This window comes from Castor canadensis, chromosome X, assembly GCF_047511655.1.
Source record: "Castor canadensis chromosome X, mCasCan1.hap1v2, whole genome shotgun sequence".
Taxonomy (NCBI): domain Eukaryota; kingdom Metazoa; phylum Chordata; class Mammalia; order Rodentia; family Castoridae; genus Castor; species Castor canadensis.
This window is the reverse complement of record NC_133405.1, coordinates 56,419,862-56,438,836: the sequence shown is the minus strand read 5'-3', so window position 1 is coordinate 56,438,836 and position 18,975 is coordinate 56,419,862.

The window sequence follows — 18,975 nt, the reverse complement described above, 5'->3', positions numbered from 1 at the left end:
GGGAGATATATACAAATAGACTTGGAACCTAAGGTAGAAGGAGTCTGACCAGTGTTGTAACAGTGGTACAGATAAAGCCTGTGGGAGTTCCATAGAAACAAATAACCTTTAGTTTTAGAGAAGCTGGGAAGCGAATATCAAAGTAGACTTTTTGGAGAGGGTTGCATTTGAAATGCTTTAAAAGGTAAGTAGATTTTGATGTGTGATGATTTTATTCATTTGGTAAATATTTACTGTACACCTACTATGTGATGCATACAATGCTCTGAGAATCTAGCAATGAACCAAAGGGATGTGGTCACTATTCTCATGAAATTTATGTCCTTTTGAGGAAGGATGGGGGAAGGTATGAGTAGAGGTACAAACTTGGAACCTTTTGGTGCATATGTAGGGAATATTGAACAATTTAACTGAAATGAAGGATCCATGAAAAGCAGTAGTGGTTGTATGGCTCAAGCTTGATTCTATACATGATAGGGAAAATATATGCTATAGAACATTTAAAGAAGAAATGAAGACCCATAATGCCATAAAATTAGCGAGACAGATCCAGGTGACACTAAAGAAGTGGCAACCAATTGGGTGTTGAGGGCATGAGAAGATATAAGATGACACCAAGGTTTCAGACCAGAATGACCGATGAGCTACTTTCAACAGAAAAGTTGAACTCAAGAGGTACTTTTCAGTCATACCTTGGATATGTACAGCCTCAGTTCTGACACTTGGTAGAGTTCTATTATCTATCCTGTTGAGTGGCAATGCAAGCCTTATATTTAAGTATCATCAAATCATAGCGACATAGAGCAGATAAGAGAACTATTTCAGTAATATTATAGTGATTATGGTACTAAGAGCAAAGGTAAATTCTCTACATTGCTTTTTCCTTCATTTTTTCTTCCTCATTTCCTTCCCTTCTCTTTTATTCTCTCCTGTCCCCCACCCTTTTTCTTTTCAGTAATGGGGATTGAATTTAGGGACTTGCACTTGCTAGGCATGCACTCTACCTCTTGAGCCATGCCCCTATCCCTTTTTGCTTTAGTTTTGTTGTTGTTGCGATAGGGTCTCACACTAACTTAATCTGGGCTGACCTTGAACCTCAAACTGCAATCCTCCTACCTCTGCTTCCCAAGTATCTGGGACCACAGGCATGGGCCACCATATTCGACTTGTTTTTGAGATGGGGATCTCACTAAACTTTTGCTACCAGGACTATCCTCAAACATCTATTCTGTTGTCTCTGCCTCCAGAGTAGCCATGTGAGCCACTACCCCCAGTCCTCTTTTTCTTTCTTCTTAATACTAAAAGGCAAAAAAAAAGAATAGCTTTTTGAAGAAAGAATAAATTGATAAATACTGAATGTACATAAAATGTCCAGCCTCAGTTTCAGTCTCGTACTGACAGGAAAGAAGGGCATTTAGATTAAGTATAATTTATAGGAAAAGCTTTAATTAGTTCATAGGGCTTCCTAAGTGTCTGGTTAATATTTTAAGCTATTCTTTTAAGAGGTTCTTGAGCAATTATTACTATCTAAGGGAACAGCAGTGTCTCTTTTAGTATTTTCCCAGAAATCTCTCAGACTTACAAACTGTATGCTAAATACCTTTCTATTAAGAAAAAAACAAAAAAACAACCTTAAGACTTCTCTCCAGTCAATGGCTGGGTCATGTGACACTGAACAGCTTTATTTTACCTAATGTTATTTTGTTTTGGAATGTGAACTGTTTTTTCAATCTGCTCTACCTTCCTCAACCCCTCTCCACCCCGTATCTCATGTACTTTCCCTTCATTTTACTATAAAAACACAAATATCACAATGAGAATTAAACTGAAAATATTCAAATACTATGAGTTTTGTTTTTCAATAGTTTTTGGCAATCTATGGCATGGATAACACAGTGGCCTAGACTTTTTGACAAAAATCAAGTAATGAAGTGCTTTACTTGGCTCAACAACTGCTGGTACTTATGGTGTTGCTTGGGAGAAGATGGGAGAAAGCGGTCATGTACTAAGCACCCCTAGCAGAATTCAGTACAAAGATAAAAATGAAAGTGTCTTATAGATGTCACTGACTTTCTGACTCCAGAGCATCTGTGATAAAAAGCTGACTTGCTGTGACCTTGTATTGTGTAGTGCTTTGTACTTTTGAAAAGACTTTCACTTTTCATATCCTTTATTCCATCGGCTCATTTCCACTTGGTCTACAAACATCCTCAAGTTTCCACTATCCTATTAAAGAATGACCTTCCTGTGACTCTGTCTTCTTCAAGGCTACCAATGACCACCTAACTGCCAGATCTTTGGAATGCCTCTGAGTCCTCACAAGCTTATTCTCTTCATTGTCTTCCACCAAGTATACCTATCCAGGTCTCCTACTCCTTAGAAGACTCCTCAGTTCCCTTGTGGTTGTCTTCACATGACCACTAAAGGTCATTAACCCTAATTGTCTTCATTTGCATTCTTCCCACTCCTAGGGTCATCTTAGTCATATCCATGACTTCAATAATTTCTTTTAAGCAACTGTCTCTGTGATCTCTCTCCTGATCCCCAGAAGCACCTAACTACTGAAAAAGACGGCTTACATACTAAACTCCAAATCTTCCCAATGAAACATGTTTTTCTCCAGCAAACTTAGTTTTCCATCTGGGTTGTCAATGTTTTCATTGACACCATCCTTTTCCTAATTTCTAAGGCTAGAAACTCCTGAAGCATCTAGTTTTCCCTCTTCCCTGATATGCAGCCAGTTGGATATTGATCTCCCTGTTTCTCTTACCTCTTCGACCCATTCTTCAAACCATTAGAAGTAGCATCCTAACTTGCCTTTCTTGGTCCTCTTCAAAATCTTTGTTCTTCTTAATTAACAAAACTAGTGTGTCCTCCAAAGGTCCTGGGAGCAGACTCAAATGCAGTGTTCAAGCCTTTTCTACTCCATCTCTGCAGCCATGTTGTTCCCATGATAATTCATCCGGTGATAAGCAATCCTATGATGCATCCTCCAAAGAACATATGCTTTCATAACACAATACACATCTGCAGTTTCCTCTGACTGGAATGGCCTCACAGCCCAACTTCACCCTTTTTCTCCTGTTAATCCTTCAAGGGCCAATGTCATCTTTTGAACCCTTTCTTAATTTTCCTTCCTCCATTAAAATAAATTGTATTATCTATGCTCTCACAGAAATTTTGTCATCCCTCTCTTATGGCCTTTATTTTACTCTATCTTCTACTACATTTGGTTTTCTGTGTCCTTGACTAAAGTGTAAGTTCCTTGATGGCAATGACTGTCTCATTCATCTCTGGGCCTTTACACAAAGCAATTGCTCAGTGAATTAATGTGTAGTGTCAACTCTCAGAGAATCAAACAAATGAAAAGGAATGTTTGGTACAGTAATGGAAAATCATAGCTAATTTCCTCATCCAGGTGAGAACATAGCCTTCATCACTGTCCTGGGAGCAGAGGACCTGCCTAAGGTCAGCGATGAGGACAAGCTCCCCAAACTGTGGATGGCAGCACGTTGACTTTAGAGGAGTACTTTCAGCAGCTGACTGATTAAAGACAAGGAGGAAGTTTTTCCTCCAAGGTCAAGCTTTTAACAAGTGTCTGCAATGTACACTGAGGGATTTGGCTGTACTCCAATTATGCTAATATGTTTTATATATGGGCCTCTGACATCCAGGAACCACCTCCCTAAACAATTTAATAAGTGTAAATATCAAGGCAGAGTTGTAAATGTGGAACTTATTTGTAATGTACCAACCTTGTTATTATCAAATGTCATGGGGTATAAGTCATGGCAATTATGCTGCCTGTTTTTTTTTTTATCACACTTATTTTACTTCTTAAAAGTGCAGTATATCCTCATAAGCTTCCTCTATTCTGTCTTACCTGAGGAACCCAGCCTGCCTGTGTGTTCCGGAGTCATAGAACCAGGAGCTGTAAGGTTACAGCATTAATGGGCACCCCTGGTAAGAAAGAGACCTCATCAGTCATTGACTCTACCCTCTAGCACTATACAGTAGGCTTCATTGTGTATGTATCAGCAATTCAAGTTTTGAGACCTTGTGAGTTTCTCCATATAAGAGATTTCATGATCTAGAACACAAAATAGTTCCTTCCTCCTCCCTCCCCCTACCTGAGCATGCAAATGCGTGTGACCCTGTCATGGAGACACTGGACATTTTGCATGGCCTGCCCGGTGTGATACAGTCAAGAGCGACATTAAGTGGTCTACCAAGCAGGGGAAAATGAGGAGAAGTAAGCCTGATTTTTCTGGTTTGGACCAAAAGATAGCCACTACACCCATCCTACACCGCAGAACCCCTTCTCCTCCCCACTTCTCACTACTCTGCATTGATCACTTGGAAACAGTTGAGTGTCTCACTGCATGTACGTAGACATTCAGGGCAGCAGCCCTCTGTTCTGTCAAAGGAATCCTTTGAGTCCAGCTGCAGCCTTCTGTAGGCTTCACTGGTATCAGCCAGGAAATCTGCCAGGCTGCAGAAATCTGCTGGCAAGTATGCCTCATTTTAAGGGTTTTAAGAAGTGCTGCTGCTTTTGAAAGAGAATGTCAGAAAAGAAAATATAGTAGTTCATCCTTGCACTCAGGCAGTCTTATTTCTCCAGTTGCAGTACCCTTCCTCCTTTTTGGTTTATGATCCAATAACCATTTTAACAATAAACTATGCATCTTTTCATCATTAGCAAATATGCAGTAAGCATCTACTCTGTGACGGGCATTGTGCCAGGCATTATATGACAGTGAGCAAAAGTTGACATGTCTTCATGAGTTTATAGTCAAGTGGAGGATGCCAATGGTTAAGCAAATCAATATATGATTATTTGGTTTTTGGTGTGATGGGGTTTGAACTCAGGGCTTCATGCTTGCAAGGTGAGTGCTCTGCCACTTGAGACACACCTCCGGTCTATTTTGCTTAGGTTATTTTGGAGATGGAGTCTCATGAAGTATTTACTCAGGCTGGCCTCAAACCATGATCCTCCAGCACCCTGTTCAATATATGATTATGTTGTGTTAAATGCTTAAGAGAGAGAATACAGTTACTACAGGAGAAAATAATGGTTTGTGTGTGGGGTGTGTGTGTGTGTGTGTGTGTGTGTGTGTGTGTGTGTGTGGATGTGTGTGTACAAGGTGGAGAGGGAGGGTGCCTAAGCTAGATTGTATGGCCATAAAAGGGCTGTTTTTATGGTGCTAGAGATGGAACCCACGGCTACGCAAGTGCTCCACCCCCCAGCCTAAAAAGGCCTATCTGAAGAAGTGATATTTATTGAGAGACCTAAAGGATGAGTAGAAGTTAACCAGTTGAAAAGTGAATAATTCTGCATGTAAAGGAAATAAAGTCCACATAATGGAGTAATGTATTTCTTAGCTTTTGCTTTGTTGTTTTATGATTACAAACAACCCTGAAACCTCAGTTACCATAATGAAGGTCTGTTGTGGCAGCTACAGCTCATCTGTGGCTTTGCTTCATATATTATCTTCATTCTGGGGTTCTGGATGAACTGGAAGGACTTATTTTGGACATGCCAATCTTATGGTAGACAGAAAAGATCCAAGGATGCTGAACTATGCATGGCTTTAAAGTTTCTGATAATGTGGTGGAGGTCACCTTGGATCACATTCCATTGGCTGAAACAAGTCTTACGAAATCAAGCAGTAATGTACTCTTCAACAAGAAGGGAAAATTAATACCCAAGACCAAAACACAATCTAACACAACCCTTGTCTGAGTACTATCGATGCCTCTTTTACAAATAGACATTTTTAACATTTTACTGAACATCCCAGGAACATCTCAGTTTCCTCATCCCTAAACTGAGGTTTAAAACATCATTTAAAGAGATAAATAACTAAATAGAACCCTGAAGTGAGTTTTCCAAGTTTGGGGCTGGCCCTTGATTTAGGAAGCAATGTGTGAGAACTGAAAATGTAGACTCTGGATTCTGTTTTCTCTACATTTTCCTTTGGGGTTTTATTTTTTCAATTACAGCGATAGAAATGAAAGCAGGTTTTAACATGCTACCTCAGCCACAAACTAACTATATGATCTTTGGTGAGTTTCTTATACTGTCTGAGCTTTGGACTATTATAAAGATTATGTAAAGTAGTCTACAGAATGCGAGTATTTTCTAGGTAACACACACGCACAGGAAATTAATGTGAGTCAACTCCCTGTATAGCTAACCTTATCTCAACCAGCAAAAACCCTTGGTCCTTCCTATTATTGCTTATACTCTCTCTTCAACAAAATTAGAGAAAAAGGCAAAATAGTTTCTGCTGGGTATTGAGGGGGTGGGGGAGAGAGGGAGGGGGCAGAGTGGGTGGTAAGGGAGGGGATGGGGGCAAGGGAGAGAAATGACCCAAGCATTGTATGCACATATGAATAATAAAACAAAAACAAACAAACAAAAAATGCCATGCAAATGCTGGTCGTTAATGTAATTATTGAACTGAATGATCACCTCTACTAAGATCCAAAAGTCTGTGTCTCATACCCTAAGTCCCAGGTTTCTGTCCACCACCTCAAATTTACCATGTTGAAAATCAAAATTATCTTCTCTCCTAGGTTATCCCCATCCAGCTCCCTGTCCAGATTTCGTTATGTTTATCAGTAGTACTGACATGCTTCTAATCACAAGGGCTGAAAACTTCAAGTCATTTCTGACACCCCCTCCCCCCACACTCAGTTCTGTCAATTTTTCTTTCATAGAGTAGTTTATATTTCTCTTTCTGACAGCAAAGTCACCACCCAAGCCCAGAACCTAGCATCTATCTCCCTGAGTACCATAGTAACAGTTCTTGCTGCCTATACTTTTCCTCCTTTCCAAAGCAGCCTTCTGTTCATCAGTTTCTCACACTCAAAGCCCTGTAGTGACTCACTAGTGAATTCAAAGTTTAAGTCCAAACTGCAGCTGTGTGGCTAACACCTTCCACAATTAACTTGGCCTACTTTTTTCCACCTTTATTCCCACTCAGTATATACCTTCTATCATAGCCATACTGACGTAAGTCACCATCTCTGGAAATGTCTACATTCTAGATCAGCACTGTTCTGGAAAAATGTAATGCAAGCCAAGATGTGATTTTCAATTATCTGGCAGCCACATTAATCAAAAAAGCAAAGGGAAACTCATTTTAATATATTTTATTTGACCCAATATATCCAAAATATTAGCCTTTTAACATGTAATCTATGTAAAAATTACTGATGAAAACTTTACATTCATTTTTCATACTATGTCTTCAAAAATCTGTATTTTAAACTTGTGACACATCTCAATTTGTATACACTGATCACATTTCCAGACTCAATAGCCACATGTAGCTAGCAACAGTCCTGGATAGCAGAGATCTAGCCCCTCCCCTGGGTCTTGAGGCTATCCTCTGCTTGACAGGATTCTGCTTGACAGGATTCCACTCAAACCATTGCCTGTGGGAATGCTGCCATTCAAAGACCCGGCTTCATAGCCCAATGTTCTAAGAAGTCTTCCCAGGTTCTCTCACCTAAAATTCATCTTTCTCCTATCTCATGTTATCATAACCATTATTTTATTATATTTCTTTAGATGTTATAGATAATACACTTAGAAAGAGTACAAATGAGTATGCACACAACATTTTCACTCCCTCAACTTCGGTCATCTCAATACTCTTCTGTAGTGACAACTAATGCTATTAGATTTTTTTGTGTGTATCCTTGCAGATAAATCTTACATGCATATACAAATACCTATATAGACACATTTCTTTTCCCATCCTCTTCAAACAAATGTCAGCATATCAAACATTTTTGCTCTTAATAGTCTACCTTAGAGATCATTTCATATGGAATGTATATAAAAGTGTTCCACATTTATTATATGTCATTATTTTTGGTCCGTCTTTCTGACAAAGCTTTTAATTCTTAAAGGGTATAGATTTTTGTTTTCTATATCCTTGCAATAGCTCTGCACCTTGGACTCTGGTGTTATACATAATACTTAGTAAATGTTTGTTAAATTAAATTGCTCAAACTGTTACCAGATTAATCTCCCTAAAATGCACTTCCGCATTTGGCACCCCCACACACATGAAGACATCATTAACTTCTAATTGCCCATAGCATACATTTCACATTCAAAGATTTTCACAGTCAGACCTAGCTTTCCTTTCTAAACTAATCTCTGTTCCCTAGAAATACACTCTTTGCTTTAACCAACAAACCTCCTCACTGGAACTTTGCTACAGGTTGGGGTGTGTGTGTGTGTGTTTGTGTGTGTGTGTGTGTGTGTGTGTGTATTTTATGCCAGTGTCTTCCCAACTAGACTATAAGCCCCTGAAACAGAGATGTTGTCTTTGTCTTAATGCCTTCATTTATCCTAGGACAGTGCCTACAACTGGGTAATGCTCACTGCATTGTTGATGGGCCTGTAAATAACTTTCCCCAGGCCTTCTTCCTTCCTTTCTTTTCCCTTGCACATGGCCTGCCCCAGGCTTGATGATAATTGCCTAGATTCTACATTTTCTTTTGGTAGAGACTGAGCATAATTTGTTTCTCTAATTTACTTTTATTTTTAAATCATTCTTTCCTCACACTAGTGATTCTCAAGCCACAGAAGTTGTAAACAGAGGCAGTGACAAGGGTCAAAGCACAAAATAAGCATAGTTCCTGAGGTAGAGTTTTTCTTCCCTTTTTAACACTTTTGTCTAGAATTCCATTCATTTAAATCCAAAATCACATTCTTTTCTTATGTCTCAAACAATGGAAGCTGCTTTGAGATTCACATCAAAAGCCAATATGGCACTACCATAACTGGCTAATACTTCAATAAAGCCTAGAAGTGCTTATACTGTATCAGCTCAAAGATGGGAAGTGTTACAATAGCTTCTACTTAGTGAGCACTATGTGGGGGGTGCTATTCAAAAGCATTCCACTCTTCTTTTCATTTAATCCTCACAACCATCCTGAGATAGGCTCTGTTACTCATATTGTACAAATGAGCCAACTGAGGCTAAGGGGGGAGGCAAAATAGTACGATCAAGGTGCCTATTAGTGAGTGGTAGAGGTGGAAATTGAGTGCCAGCAGTGTGACTTCAAGCACATAACTTAAGCTCTAGGCATATGTTCTCCCCTAGTTTGAGAAAGCTGCTGCCTTTCTGGTGTGTGCCACTTGAAATCTCTCATATATAAACACCTCTGGAGCATGGGTGTCAGCAGCCTCAACTGTGCATCTCTTTTGTTTCCTTTGCCCTTCACTTGGTCCAGAAACACACACACACACACAAACTGTGCTGCTTTTCCATGGAGCCTCTTTGTACTTTCACTGCTACTACTCATGGACACCTCTCCATCTAGACTCTGTTTCTAGAGCATCCCTTGCCACTCAAGATAGGCTCTATGAACTAGCAGCATTAGCATCACCAGGGAACTTGCTGGAAAAGAAGCATCTCAGGCATCACCTCAGAATCTGCATTTTGAAAGATGATCAAGTAATTTGTATATACATTAAAGCTTGGGAAGCACTGTTCTCCATCTTCTGGAATGATCCCATAGTGATTCCTTGCTGAAGTATTCTGGAAACAGAAGTCTAAAATCTGTGGCTTGAAGGGGAGGGAATCATTTCAGTTATTCCCTGGTTTTTGGCCTTAAGGAGCTACAGTCAGAGACCATGCTGGGAGTAAATGTTGCTGTCTTTTAAATAAAGACAAAATGTGGAAATGAAAATAGCCACATGTTACACATGATTTCCTTCCCGTTCTTCATTCATGCTCTCTTGGTGTCTCACACTGCCACAACACAGACACTTTATTTTATATAATGGAGACATTTTTAATTCAAAGCACTGGAACCTTTGAGAATAGATAATCCTTTAAAAATTAAGTTTATCTGTATTTACAAACCTCCATTTATTTGGTGGTAACAATAGGATAAAAATATCCTGCCTCTGAAGGCACATAGAGAAATGCTTAAGTTAATTTACAATAATTGTCGTAATCCTGATATATTGAATTGTACTATTAAACTCTGAGTTCTCTTGGTCTGAGGTAAAGAAAAAAATATATATTACTATGTGGTACATTGTACCGCTGAATCACAGTAAAAATTCTATCTTATAATGCCAGCCTGTCACCATGTCATAGACTGGGAGAGATCTGGAAGTGGTTCCTCACTCCATCATCAACATCTAATTGCCACTGCTTTAAGATAGCAAGCCCATTTCAGAAGCAGGACCATTAACAGCTATTAATTCCTTAGTTATAATAAATTGTCCAGACCAGAACTAATTGGAGAAGGCACTCAGTAACAAGGCATAGGACAAGAGAGTATGAAGGAGAAGCAGGGATGAGTTGAAAGCTAGGAAGACCTGGGAAGGTTCCAGGATGAGGGGAGGGAAGTTGGGATGTACATAGAACAACCTTCTTACTTCCTTGATCATGGTTCAGGGCTATCCTGCTGACTTCCAACTCCAAAGATTCCTGTATCTTTCCCCCTACACTTCACCAGGATGCACCTGGAGTAGGAAGACCCTTGATATTGAAGGTGATGTGAACTATTTCTTCTTGTTCCTGGCACCCCTGCCCACTCTTGCCTGCTGTGGAGTTGCCCACTTTCTTCCTTGACCAGACCGTATGAGTCAAGTCTGATTATGCTTTTCGGGTGACTCAGGGTCCCTAGTCACATCATAGGTACAGCCCTTTTAAATCAGAAGCATGAAATTGCATTTAAAAGGTCCAAGAGCTAAGACATTTTTCTGACAGCTATCATCCTATTATTTCACTTTCAGAAGAACTACACTCTTCATCTTTGGCCCTCTGTGAGCTCTGCTCCATCGGTGATTTCAATCTCAAATTTCCTGAAGAGCTCTGGCCAGCCAGATGGGATCAGTAGCTCATCATGGCCTCAGACAATAGGAAGAAGGTGGTCACTGCATGTAGCATTTATGTAAATGTCTGTCTCAAGATTTTGGCAATAAGCATTGAAACTTATAAATAAATGAATGAAAAAGAACCATTGCTTTTGAATTAGAAACAAAGTACCTTGGCAGCTAAAAACATGGCAGTGCAGCCCACTGTCAACAGTAGAGGGCATTGTGCACTGGGCTCTTTTGGTGTCAAGACTTTATTTAAAGAGAGGCATTATCAGCAAAAAGCAGATGTGAATCATTATTATTACTATTTCCATACATTAACTTCCTTCTGAGGGGCTTAGTGAATTCTACATCAATCATCTCACTTATCCTTGACAGCTTTTGAATACAGTGGGGTGTTTGGGGGACAGAGAGAGTCAACATTCCAACGTATACCCTTTTTGAAGGTTCACAAAATGCTTTTACATCTAGCATCTTGTTTGGGCCTCACAACAAGACTGAGGTCTGCAGAGGTTACCTATCATGCTCTGCTTGTGTAAGTGTAGCATTTGAAAGCCATGACTTCTGGCTGCAATGCTGCCTTCTTTGCACTGCATCTCAAACACTCAAGGCCAGCAACTTTCAGTACCATGGTAGCTGTAGATGACACTCACTATTCTTTAACTTCCAAGCAAGTGGGTAGCATGTTCTTTATTTCTCCAACTCTGACTCCTTTTGAAGGTTTGAAGCCCTGAATGCATTGTTTCTCTGTCTCCTTCCCTCCAACCTCAGGTAGTATCTTAACCTTTATAGTTCTCATAGGTCTTTATACCTAAATTCAAAAGTGTTTCATAACTTTCTAAACCTATCCATCCTTCCTGATAAACATCTTGCATAGTATGCCATTCTTTCTCACTCCTTGGGCCTTACAAACATACTGGCATGCACTTACATACCCAACTGAAAGGCCAGACTCCTGTTTTGGATAGCCATCATCTTATCCTTACCAGCAGCTAAAATTTTCCTATTTTATGAAACTGATATGGTAGCAATGGCAAGGCACCAAGTTCAATCACCAATAACACAAAAGAAAGAGAAAGGAAGGAAGGGAGGGAGGGAGGAAGGAAGGAAGCAATATTCTTGTTTTTTTCCCATCTTCTGCATAAGGGTAACAGTATCGACAGGCTCTTTCAAACTATTTCTCTCCTACCCTGATTCTGAAGCATATAGCCCCTTGAGAAACACTGCTCCATTGTTACTTATCAAGTTTTATTATCTTTATAACTGTTTCCATGTCTGTCCCACCATACTATGACCTCCTTGAAGGTAAGGATGTGACTTGCTTCATTTGTATATTCTCAAGTACAAAGCAGAATGTCTGGCATGTCATTTGTTGAACAGATGAATGAATAAAAGTACAGAAAAAGATGTATTCAATGCTACTGCATCATTTCCCCCATGTCTTGCTCTGTTTTTAGCAAAAGTACAAATTAGAAGTGTTTAAATTCTTTAATACTCGACTGAGAATAGTGTCAATGAAAATGGCAAGAGTTTGTTCTCTTCCCCCCATTCTGTCTATTATCCCATGAAATCTTTACTGCCCAGGTTCCATATTCCTCTGCTTGATTAATTATACACTTCCTTCTTTCATCTTGAATGTTTAAACTGACAGTAATTGCCCAGAACTGAATGCATGACCTCTAAGAATCTAAGATACTAAAAAAGGACTGGTTTCATGCTCTAATCTGCTGTCATAATAATCCTCAAGGGAGTCGATTTAGTAATTTAGAAGAAGCCTAGATGTCAAAACAAAGGTTCAGATCAGCTCTACTGGTCAACCTACCATTTACATCTGAATTTAAAATTAATTTCATATGGTTAGTTGTTGACATTTCTACTCTACACAGCCATTAGGCTTGTGCTTTACAAGCTATCTGGAGTGAAGAACCAAGCATTTTGTTTTGTTTATTTTCAACTTACCAAAACTTCTATAAAATATAATAAAAGGTAAATTATGAATGGTTGGACTTATAGCTCATTGGTAGAGTGCTTGCCTAGAACACACAAGATCCTGGATTTGAGCCTCAGCACTGTAAATAAGTAGGCAAATATGATGAAAAAGCCCAATAAAATAAAATCCCCCATTTTTATTAACATCAACAGACATAAAAGTGCTCTGTCATATTGCTGTATGGTTCCTACCTGCTTACTCTCAACAACTCCACTTACCTCCTCATGGACCTTTATCTACAATAAAGCTCCACATGAGATTGTGTGCTTATCCAGAACTGAGCCAAGACTTAAGTTCTGAATTGTCTTTGCATCCCCAGGGTTTTAGCCTCCATCATGCATAATGACTATCATGTCCAAGTGAATGCATACGCCCTTCTTTAAAGGACTACCAGCCCTTAGGGGCATGTGTTAGAAGTGATGTAAGTGGCCTAACACTGTAACTAAAGTTACAATCTCTAAAGACAGGCTTAAGTTAAAATTCTGGTTTAGTCACTTACCAGCTATGTGAACTTGAACAAGTTATTTAACACTTCTGTGCCTCAGTTTTCTCATCTATAAAGCAGGGATAATCACAGTACCTATCTCACAGTGATGTTGTGAGGATTAAGTGTTCTGATGCATTTAAAATACTTTGCAAATTGCCTGGCACATATTACAAACTCATTAAGGTTGGTTTTTATTGCTATATCACTATCTTAGTCCATTCAGGCTGCTATAACAAAATGCAATAAGTGGGATGACATGTAAACAACAGAAATTTATTTCTCACAGTTCTAGAGGTTAGAAAGTGTAAGATCAAAGCACTGGCAGATTGGCATCTGGTGAAGACCCACTTTCTGATTCATAGAGGATGCAGTCTCACTATTTCTTCACATGGAGAAGGAGTGAGCTAGGAGCTAGCTCTTTAGAGGCTCTTTAGAGTGCCTTTAGGTCTCGACGGTGCCATTTATAAGGGCTAATCCCACTATGAGGACTCTGCCCTCAGGACCTAATCAACTCCCAAAGACCCCACTTAATACCATCACTTTTACAATTTATGAACTTTGGGAGGGGGACATGAACATTTACACTAGAGAAGTGACTAACAAATGGCATTATATTTCCTTCATTTCATGAGAGGGAAATCCCAGATTTGTAGTCCACAGGCTCCTTATCCCATGACTTTAGGATTATAAAAATTGCTTTATTCAACGCATCTCAGGCTTGGCTGGACTGTTCTTTAAGGCGTGCTATCCCTTCTCTTTTCTTTCTCCCACTCAAGCTAATTTCTCACTGTTCCCAACAAGGATCCTGGAGCCTAGCAAATCAGTTCACTTACTACTCTTTCCTTACACTAAGCTGGCTCATTCTTCTTGACATTTTCTCAGGACTACTCTCCACCTGGAAGGCCCTCTCCATTCTTCTCTGTCACATTTTCCTTGTTCAAAATCAATCTCCAAATTAGCCTCTATAAGCAGTGCTTCTCAAACTTTAGTATTCTCAGAATTACCTAAGAAGGCTATTTAGAATGCCCTTTCCTGAGCAAACCAAAATTCTAATTAATAAGGTTTAGGGTAGGATCCAGGAATTTTATTTGTTCATTTGTTTGTTTTGTTGTTTGAGACAGGATATTGCTATGTAACCCAGGCTGGCCTCGAACTCGAAGATTCTCCTGCCTCAGCTTCAGGAGTGCTAGGATTACAGGGGGGTACCCCCATGCTGTGCAGCAATTTGATTGTTTATAAGGCTATCCCCTCTCCACCCTTCCAACTACCAGATGCTCTCTGAGATATTAACTTTTTGGATCACAGGTTGAGAAATAGTGTTCTGTAGGAAACTCTAGTTAACATCTTTTGAATCAGTTCTTTCTCCTGGTTTCCTTAAATGCTAATACTTTTAATAAAGTAATACCTTATTAACTCAGCTCCATTAAATAAGGATTCTTGATAATTGGACTAAAGCCAGGCTGCCAAAAAAAAGAGGTGGGAAACTGAAGATGAATCTCCCTTCAAGATGATGAGTAGAGCTAGCCATGCATATTTAGATAGGTGCCAAGTAATTCTTTGCTGATTTATTCATTGACTGAAAGTTCCTTGATTAGTCCACTCAAGACCTCATCTACATGTTCTTTCACTTGGATTATTGTCCTAGTCTTTTTTCCACTCTCCCCACTTCCACTCTAGCTGCTTAATTGTTCTTTCTCCACATAGAGCCTGGGTGGTCTTTAAAATATAAAAATCTAATGTATCACCTGAATGAATAAATCCTTTCAATGGTTTTCCATTGATCTTAGAATAATAACTAAATGCTTTATCTGGGTCTACAAGGCTCTTCAGAGTCTGACCTTATCTACCTTTCCAGTCTCATCTTATTTTACTCTTCCTTTGTCTTTCAGTTACATAGGACAGTTTCTTCTGCTATGCTCTTCTATCAATTTGGAATGTCCTTCTCTGAATTCTTTCCCCACCCTACACATCCATCCAAACATACACTTAGTCATCCTCTACTCATCTTTTGAATCTTGGCTCAAATGTCTTTGTCATAGTTATTCTACCCCAGCTTCCTACTCTAGGTCAGCTTCCTTTACTGTATGTTTTCAGATAATCATGTTTTTCTCCCTCAGAATCCTTATATCAGTCTGTGATTATATAATCATTATTGTTAGTGTAATTATTTGATTAAAGCTCATCTCTTCTTCTAGATGGCAAGCTCCTTTAAAACCCAAAACATATCAGTTTTGCCTTGTCACTACGTCCTCAGTATGTAGGAATATGGATTAATTTTTTGTTGTTGTTTCTGTTTTCTGAGACAGGTTCTCACTTTGTGTCCAGGCTAGCTTTGGACTTTAATTCTCCTGCCTCAGCTTCCTGAGTACTGGGATTACAGGTGTGCACCATAACACCCAGCTAAGTGCTTAATAAGTACTGGTTAAGTGAATGGCCAGAATGAGTGCTTTCTGTTCCTTTCCAGAACAGACCACGATGATCCAACTATCACCTTAACCAACAGATACCCTCTATGCAAAATATTAACAATTTTACTTTGATGAAGTTATCAATCCCACACTTTCTTATATACATATATTATAGTTGTTGAAGTGAAATGAAGGAGGAATGGTAACAAGAAATTTTGGGGGATGGGGATGGAGAATGGGAGGGTAGTATAGTAAAGTATCATTTCTTGGTACTATATGCCACTCATAATTTCACATAAGGGTTGAGAAAGCATTGACAAAACATAACCGCACCTTACCAACAAGGAAACTTCTGCTCAAATCACATCTAGGTCCAAGATTTGAACTACTTTTACTCCATATTCCTAAGATTATGAGTCTCCCAGTAAAATCATAGATACAAAAAAGATTAAAGACATTTGGCTTATCCCCAAGACATTTGGGGATAATTGAAGAACTGGATTTTTAAAGAAGTCTCAGATGGAGTCAATAGGTTGATTTTGTCTAGCCTACGTAAACTCTATGTAAATCCTGTGACTCTGGGTGGATGGAGGCATAACAGGCTAATATTCTGTCAGTGAAAACCCTAACTACCAAGCAACTGGACAATTCAAATAAATTTCTAATTGGCATAGTTCTCTAAACATTCTAATATCACATGCTATCCCTGCAGTCCATCTGAGAAAAGGCATGCCATAAGAAGACTATAAAAGTGATTGGCCTCACAATTACTTTATTTTCTCAAATATTCTGCTAGTTGGAGTTTCCTCCCAGTCAGGGCTGTTTTAACTGTCCTTTGAAATGATGCAATTAGTGATATTCTTCAACATCCAAGATGCTGTTGGCAAAACCTGTGGATATGAGTAATTTGGGTAGCTTTCTGCAGTGCTGGCAAAGCCTTTGTAATATAATAATTCTTCAAATGAGTGTACTATGTGTATTATGATTTTCCTTTTTAGTTATAACTGGCAAGTGGAATAAAATCTAAAAAAAATTGGATTAATCTGAAAATATAAAAAGGAAATATCCTGTTAAAGTGCTCAAATTCTATACTTTTTTGGTAATCTTTAACCTCTATTAACTTGTATATATTTCTACTAGTCTCTACGATTATGGAATCTATTCAGAAGTTTCTTTCTTGGTAATACTTGGGTTTTGTTCTATATAATTTTAAGTTTTTCAACAAAACCATCTGTTATGCAAAATAATCTCTGTCCTTGCTAAAAATTTGGAAAATGTTTGGAATATGCCCACTAGGTACAATTATTTGTTACTCATTCTCTTTCCCTAAATGCCATTGAAAATATGTATAAAGAGGTTTTTAAAAAATGGACTGTGGATCAATACTGAACCCAAAGATGTCCTTTATGGATAACCAGTGGTCTATGAGGTGCATAAGAATTCTGATCAATTGGATCCTCATTCGTAGGGAGTTTCAATTTGGGACTCAAAAAAATCAGCCTATTGGTCAGTTGTGGGAGAAGCAGAAGTAGAGAACAGAATAGCTAAGCTAACTGCATAGCAGAGCAATAGAGGATGGAAAGAGAAATAGAGAAATAGAGGATGGAAAGGCAGGACTGTTGCGTGATAACAATGGTCAAACTCTTTACAAGGCTTGTATAATTTGGTGTTTTTTCTTACAATATACTTTAATGAACTGAGATATGCTGAGCATATCACTATTCTTTGTAACTTTATTGTACCTAACACATGGATCAACTTTTAAAATGTTTTTGGAAGTCTAGTCTTCAGTGTAGATCAAATAAAGACTAAATGAAAAACGCAGGCCTTCTCATTCCAAGTCTAATTATATTTGCAATATTAACTTTACTTCCTACCAGAAAAACTTTAGCTTTCAACTGAAAAGTTAAATTGTAGTTGAAATATTGTTATTTCTTCAGACTTGCTGCTATCAACCGTATCAACACAATGACGCGATCATGTACAGGAAAGGCTAGTGAAAGCACTGAGATGACAGGCAAATTTCTAGGTGATATGCAAAAAATGTTGGATTGATGAAGTGACACTCCTAGAAATTAGTTGAAGGAAAACTTCATGTGGTCACTCAAAGTCCTGGTAAGGAAAAACTGCACCCAAGAACACACTAACATTTCCACTGGGAAACAGTTTTTTTTTTTTCAAATGTTAAGATTTTATTACATATATCCCTTCTAGATGAAACTATATCTTCTCCAGATCTGCCAGATCTGTCCAGAGTTCTGGGACAGTGTCATCATTTCCCTTACTTTTTGGGCTAATAGCCACTCTATTAGCACTCTCTAGCACTTATTCCAAGACAAAAAACAAAAAAACAAAAAACTTTCCCTAAGTGAACTAAAGCTGATTTTTCGAACTCTTTCAGGGATAGACATTCTATCCCTGAAAAATGTTTGTGTGATATGAAGTGCCTAGACTGGTAAAACCTATTGTAAGACTTTTCAAATACTGGTAGTTTCAGCTGTTCTATAGTTAATCCACAGAATCAAAGCAGCTTGAAAGAAATGTTACCTGAACTTCTTTGAGGCCACAGTTGTAAAATGAGAATGGTAATACCTGCCATGCCCTGCTTAGTCCTAGAACATGAGAGCTGGAAATGCTTCCACCAAATCATCTTATCCTGCCTCCCTCCTTTACCTCATGAATAAGATGGGAGAATAAGGTAGATGCAGTTAGAAGAATGCTACAAAGTTTTAACATCATCAGTTTTTGTTTTTATTTGAATGGTGCCGTTAGTAGCTGTTTCAAGGAAGCCTCTTGACTGCTCATGTATTGGTTATCTTGATTGGCAAGATTTCTATTTATCACCTTCCTCTGCCAAAACTTTCTGTCCTAGGCTGTAGCTCTATGTGGAATAGCAGTCACTATTTCTTTTTTATGTGTCTGTCTCTACTTTTGATGGTTACATCTAAATTTATCCCCAGAAAAACTAACATATATCCCTAGCCAAGATGGTATTTCCTGATTTGTCCTATTCAGGTCTATCTGCCTTATAGAAAAACAGTATTCCTTATTTAGAAAAACTTTGAGAGATAATCTTGTCTGAAGTGTCTCTAATGCCAGTCTACAAACCAGCAGCATCTGAATTACCCAGAAGACTTTTGACAAATGTAGATTTTCTGTTTTTTAAGTTTTATTAAATTTTTTATTACAAAAGAATTCAAACATTTAAAAAAAATCAGGGACTATCACA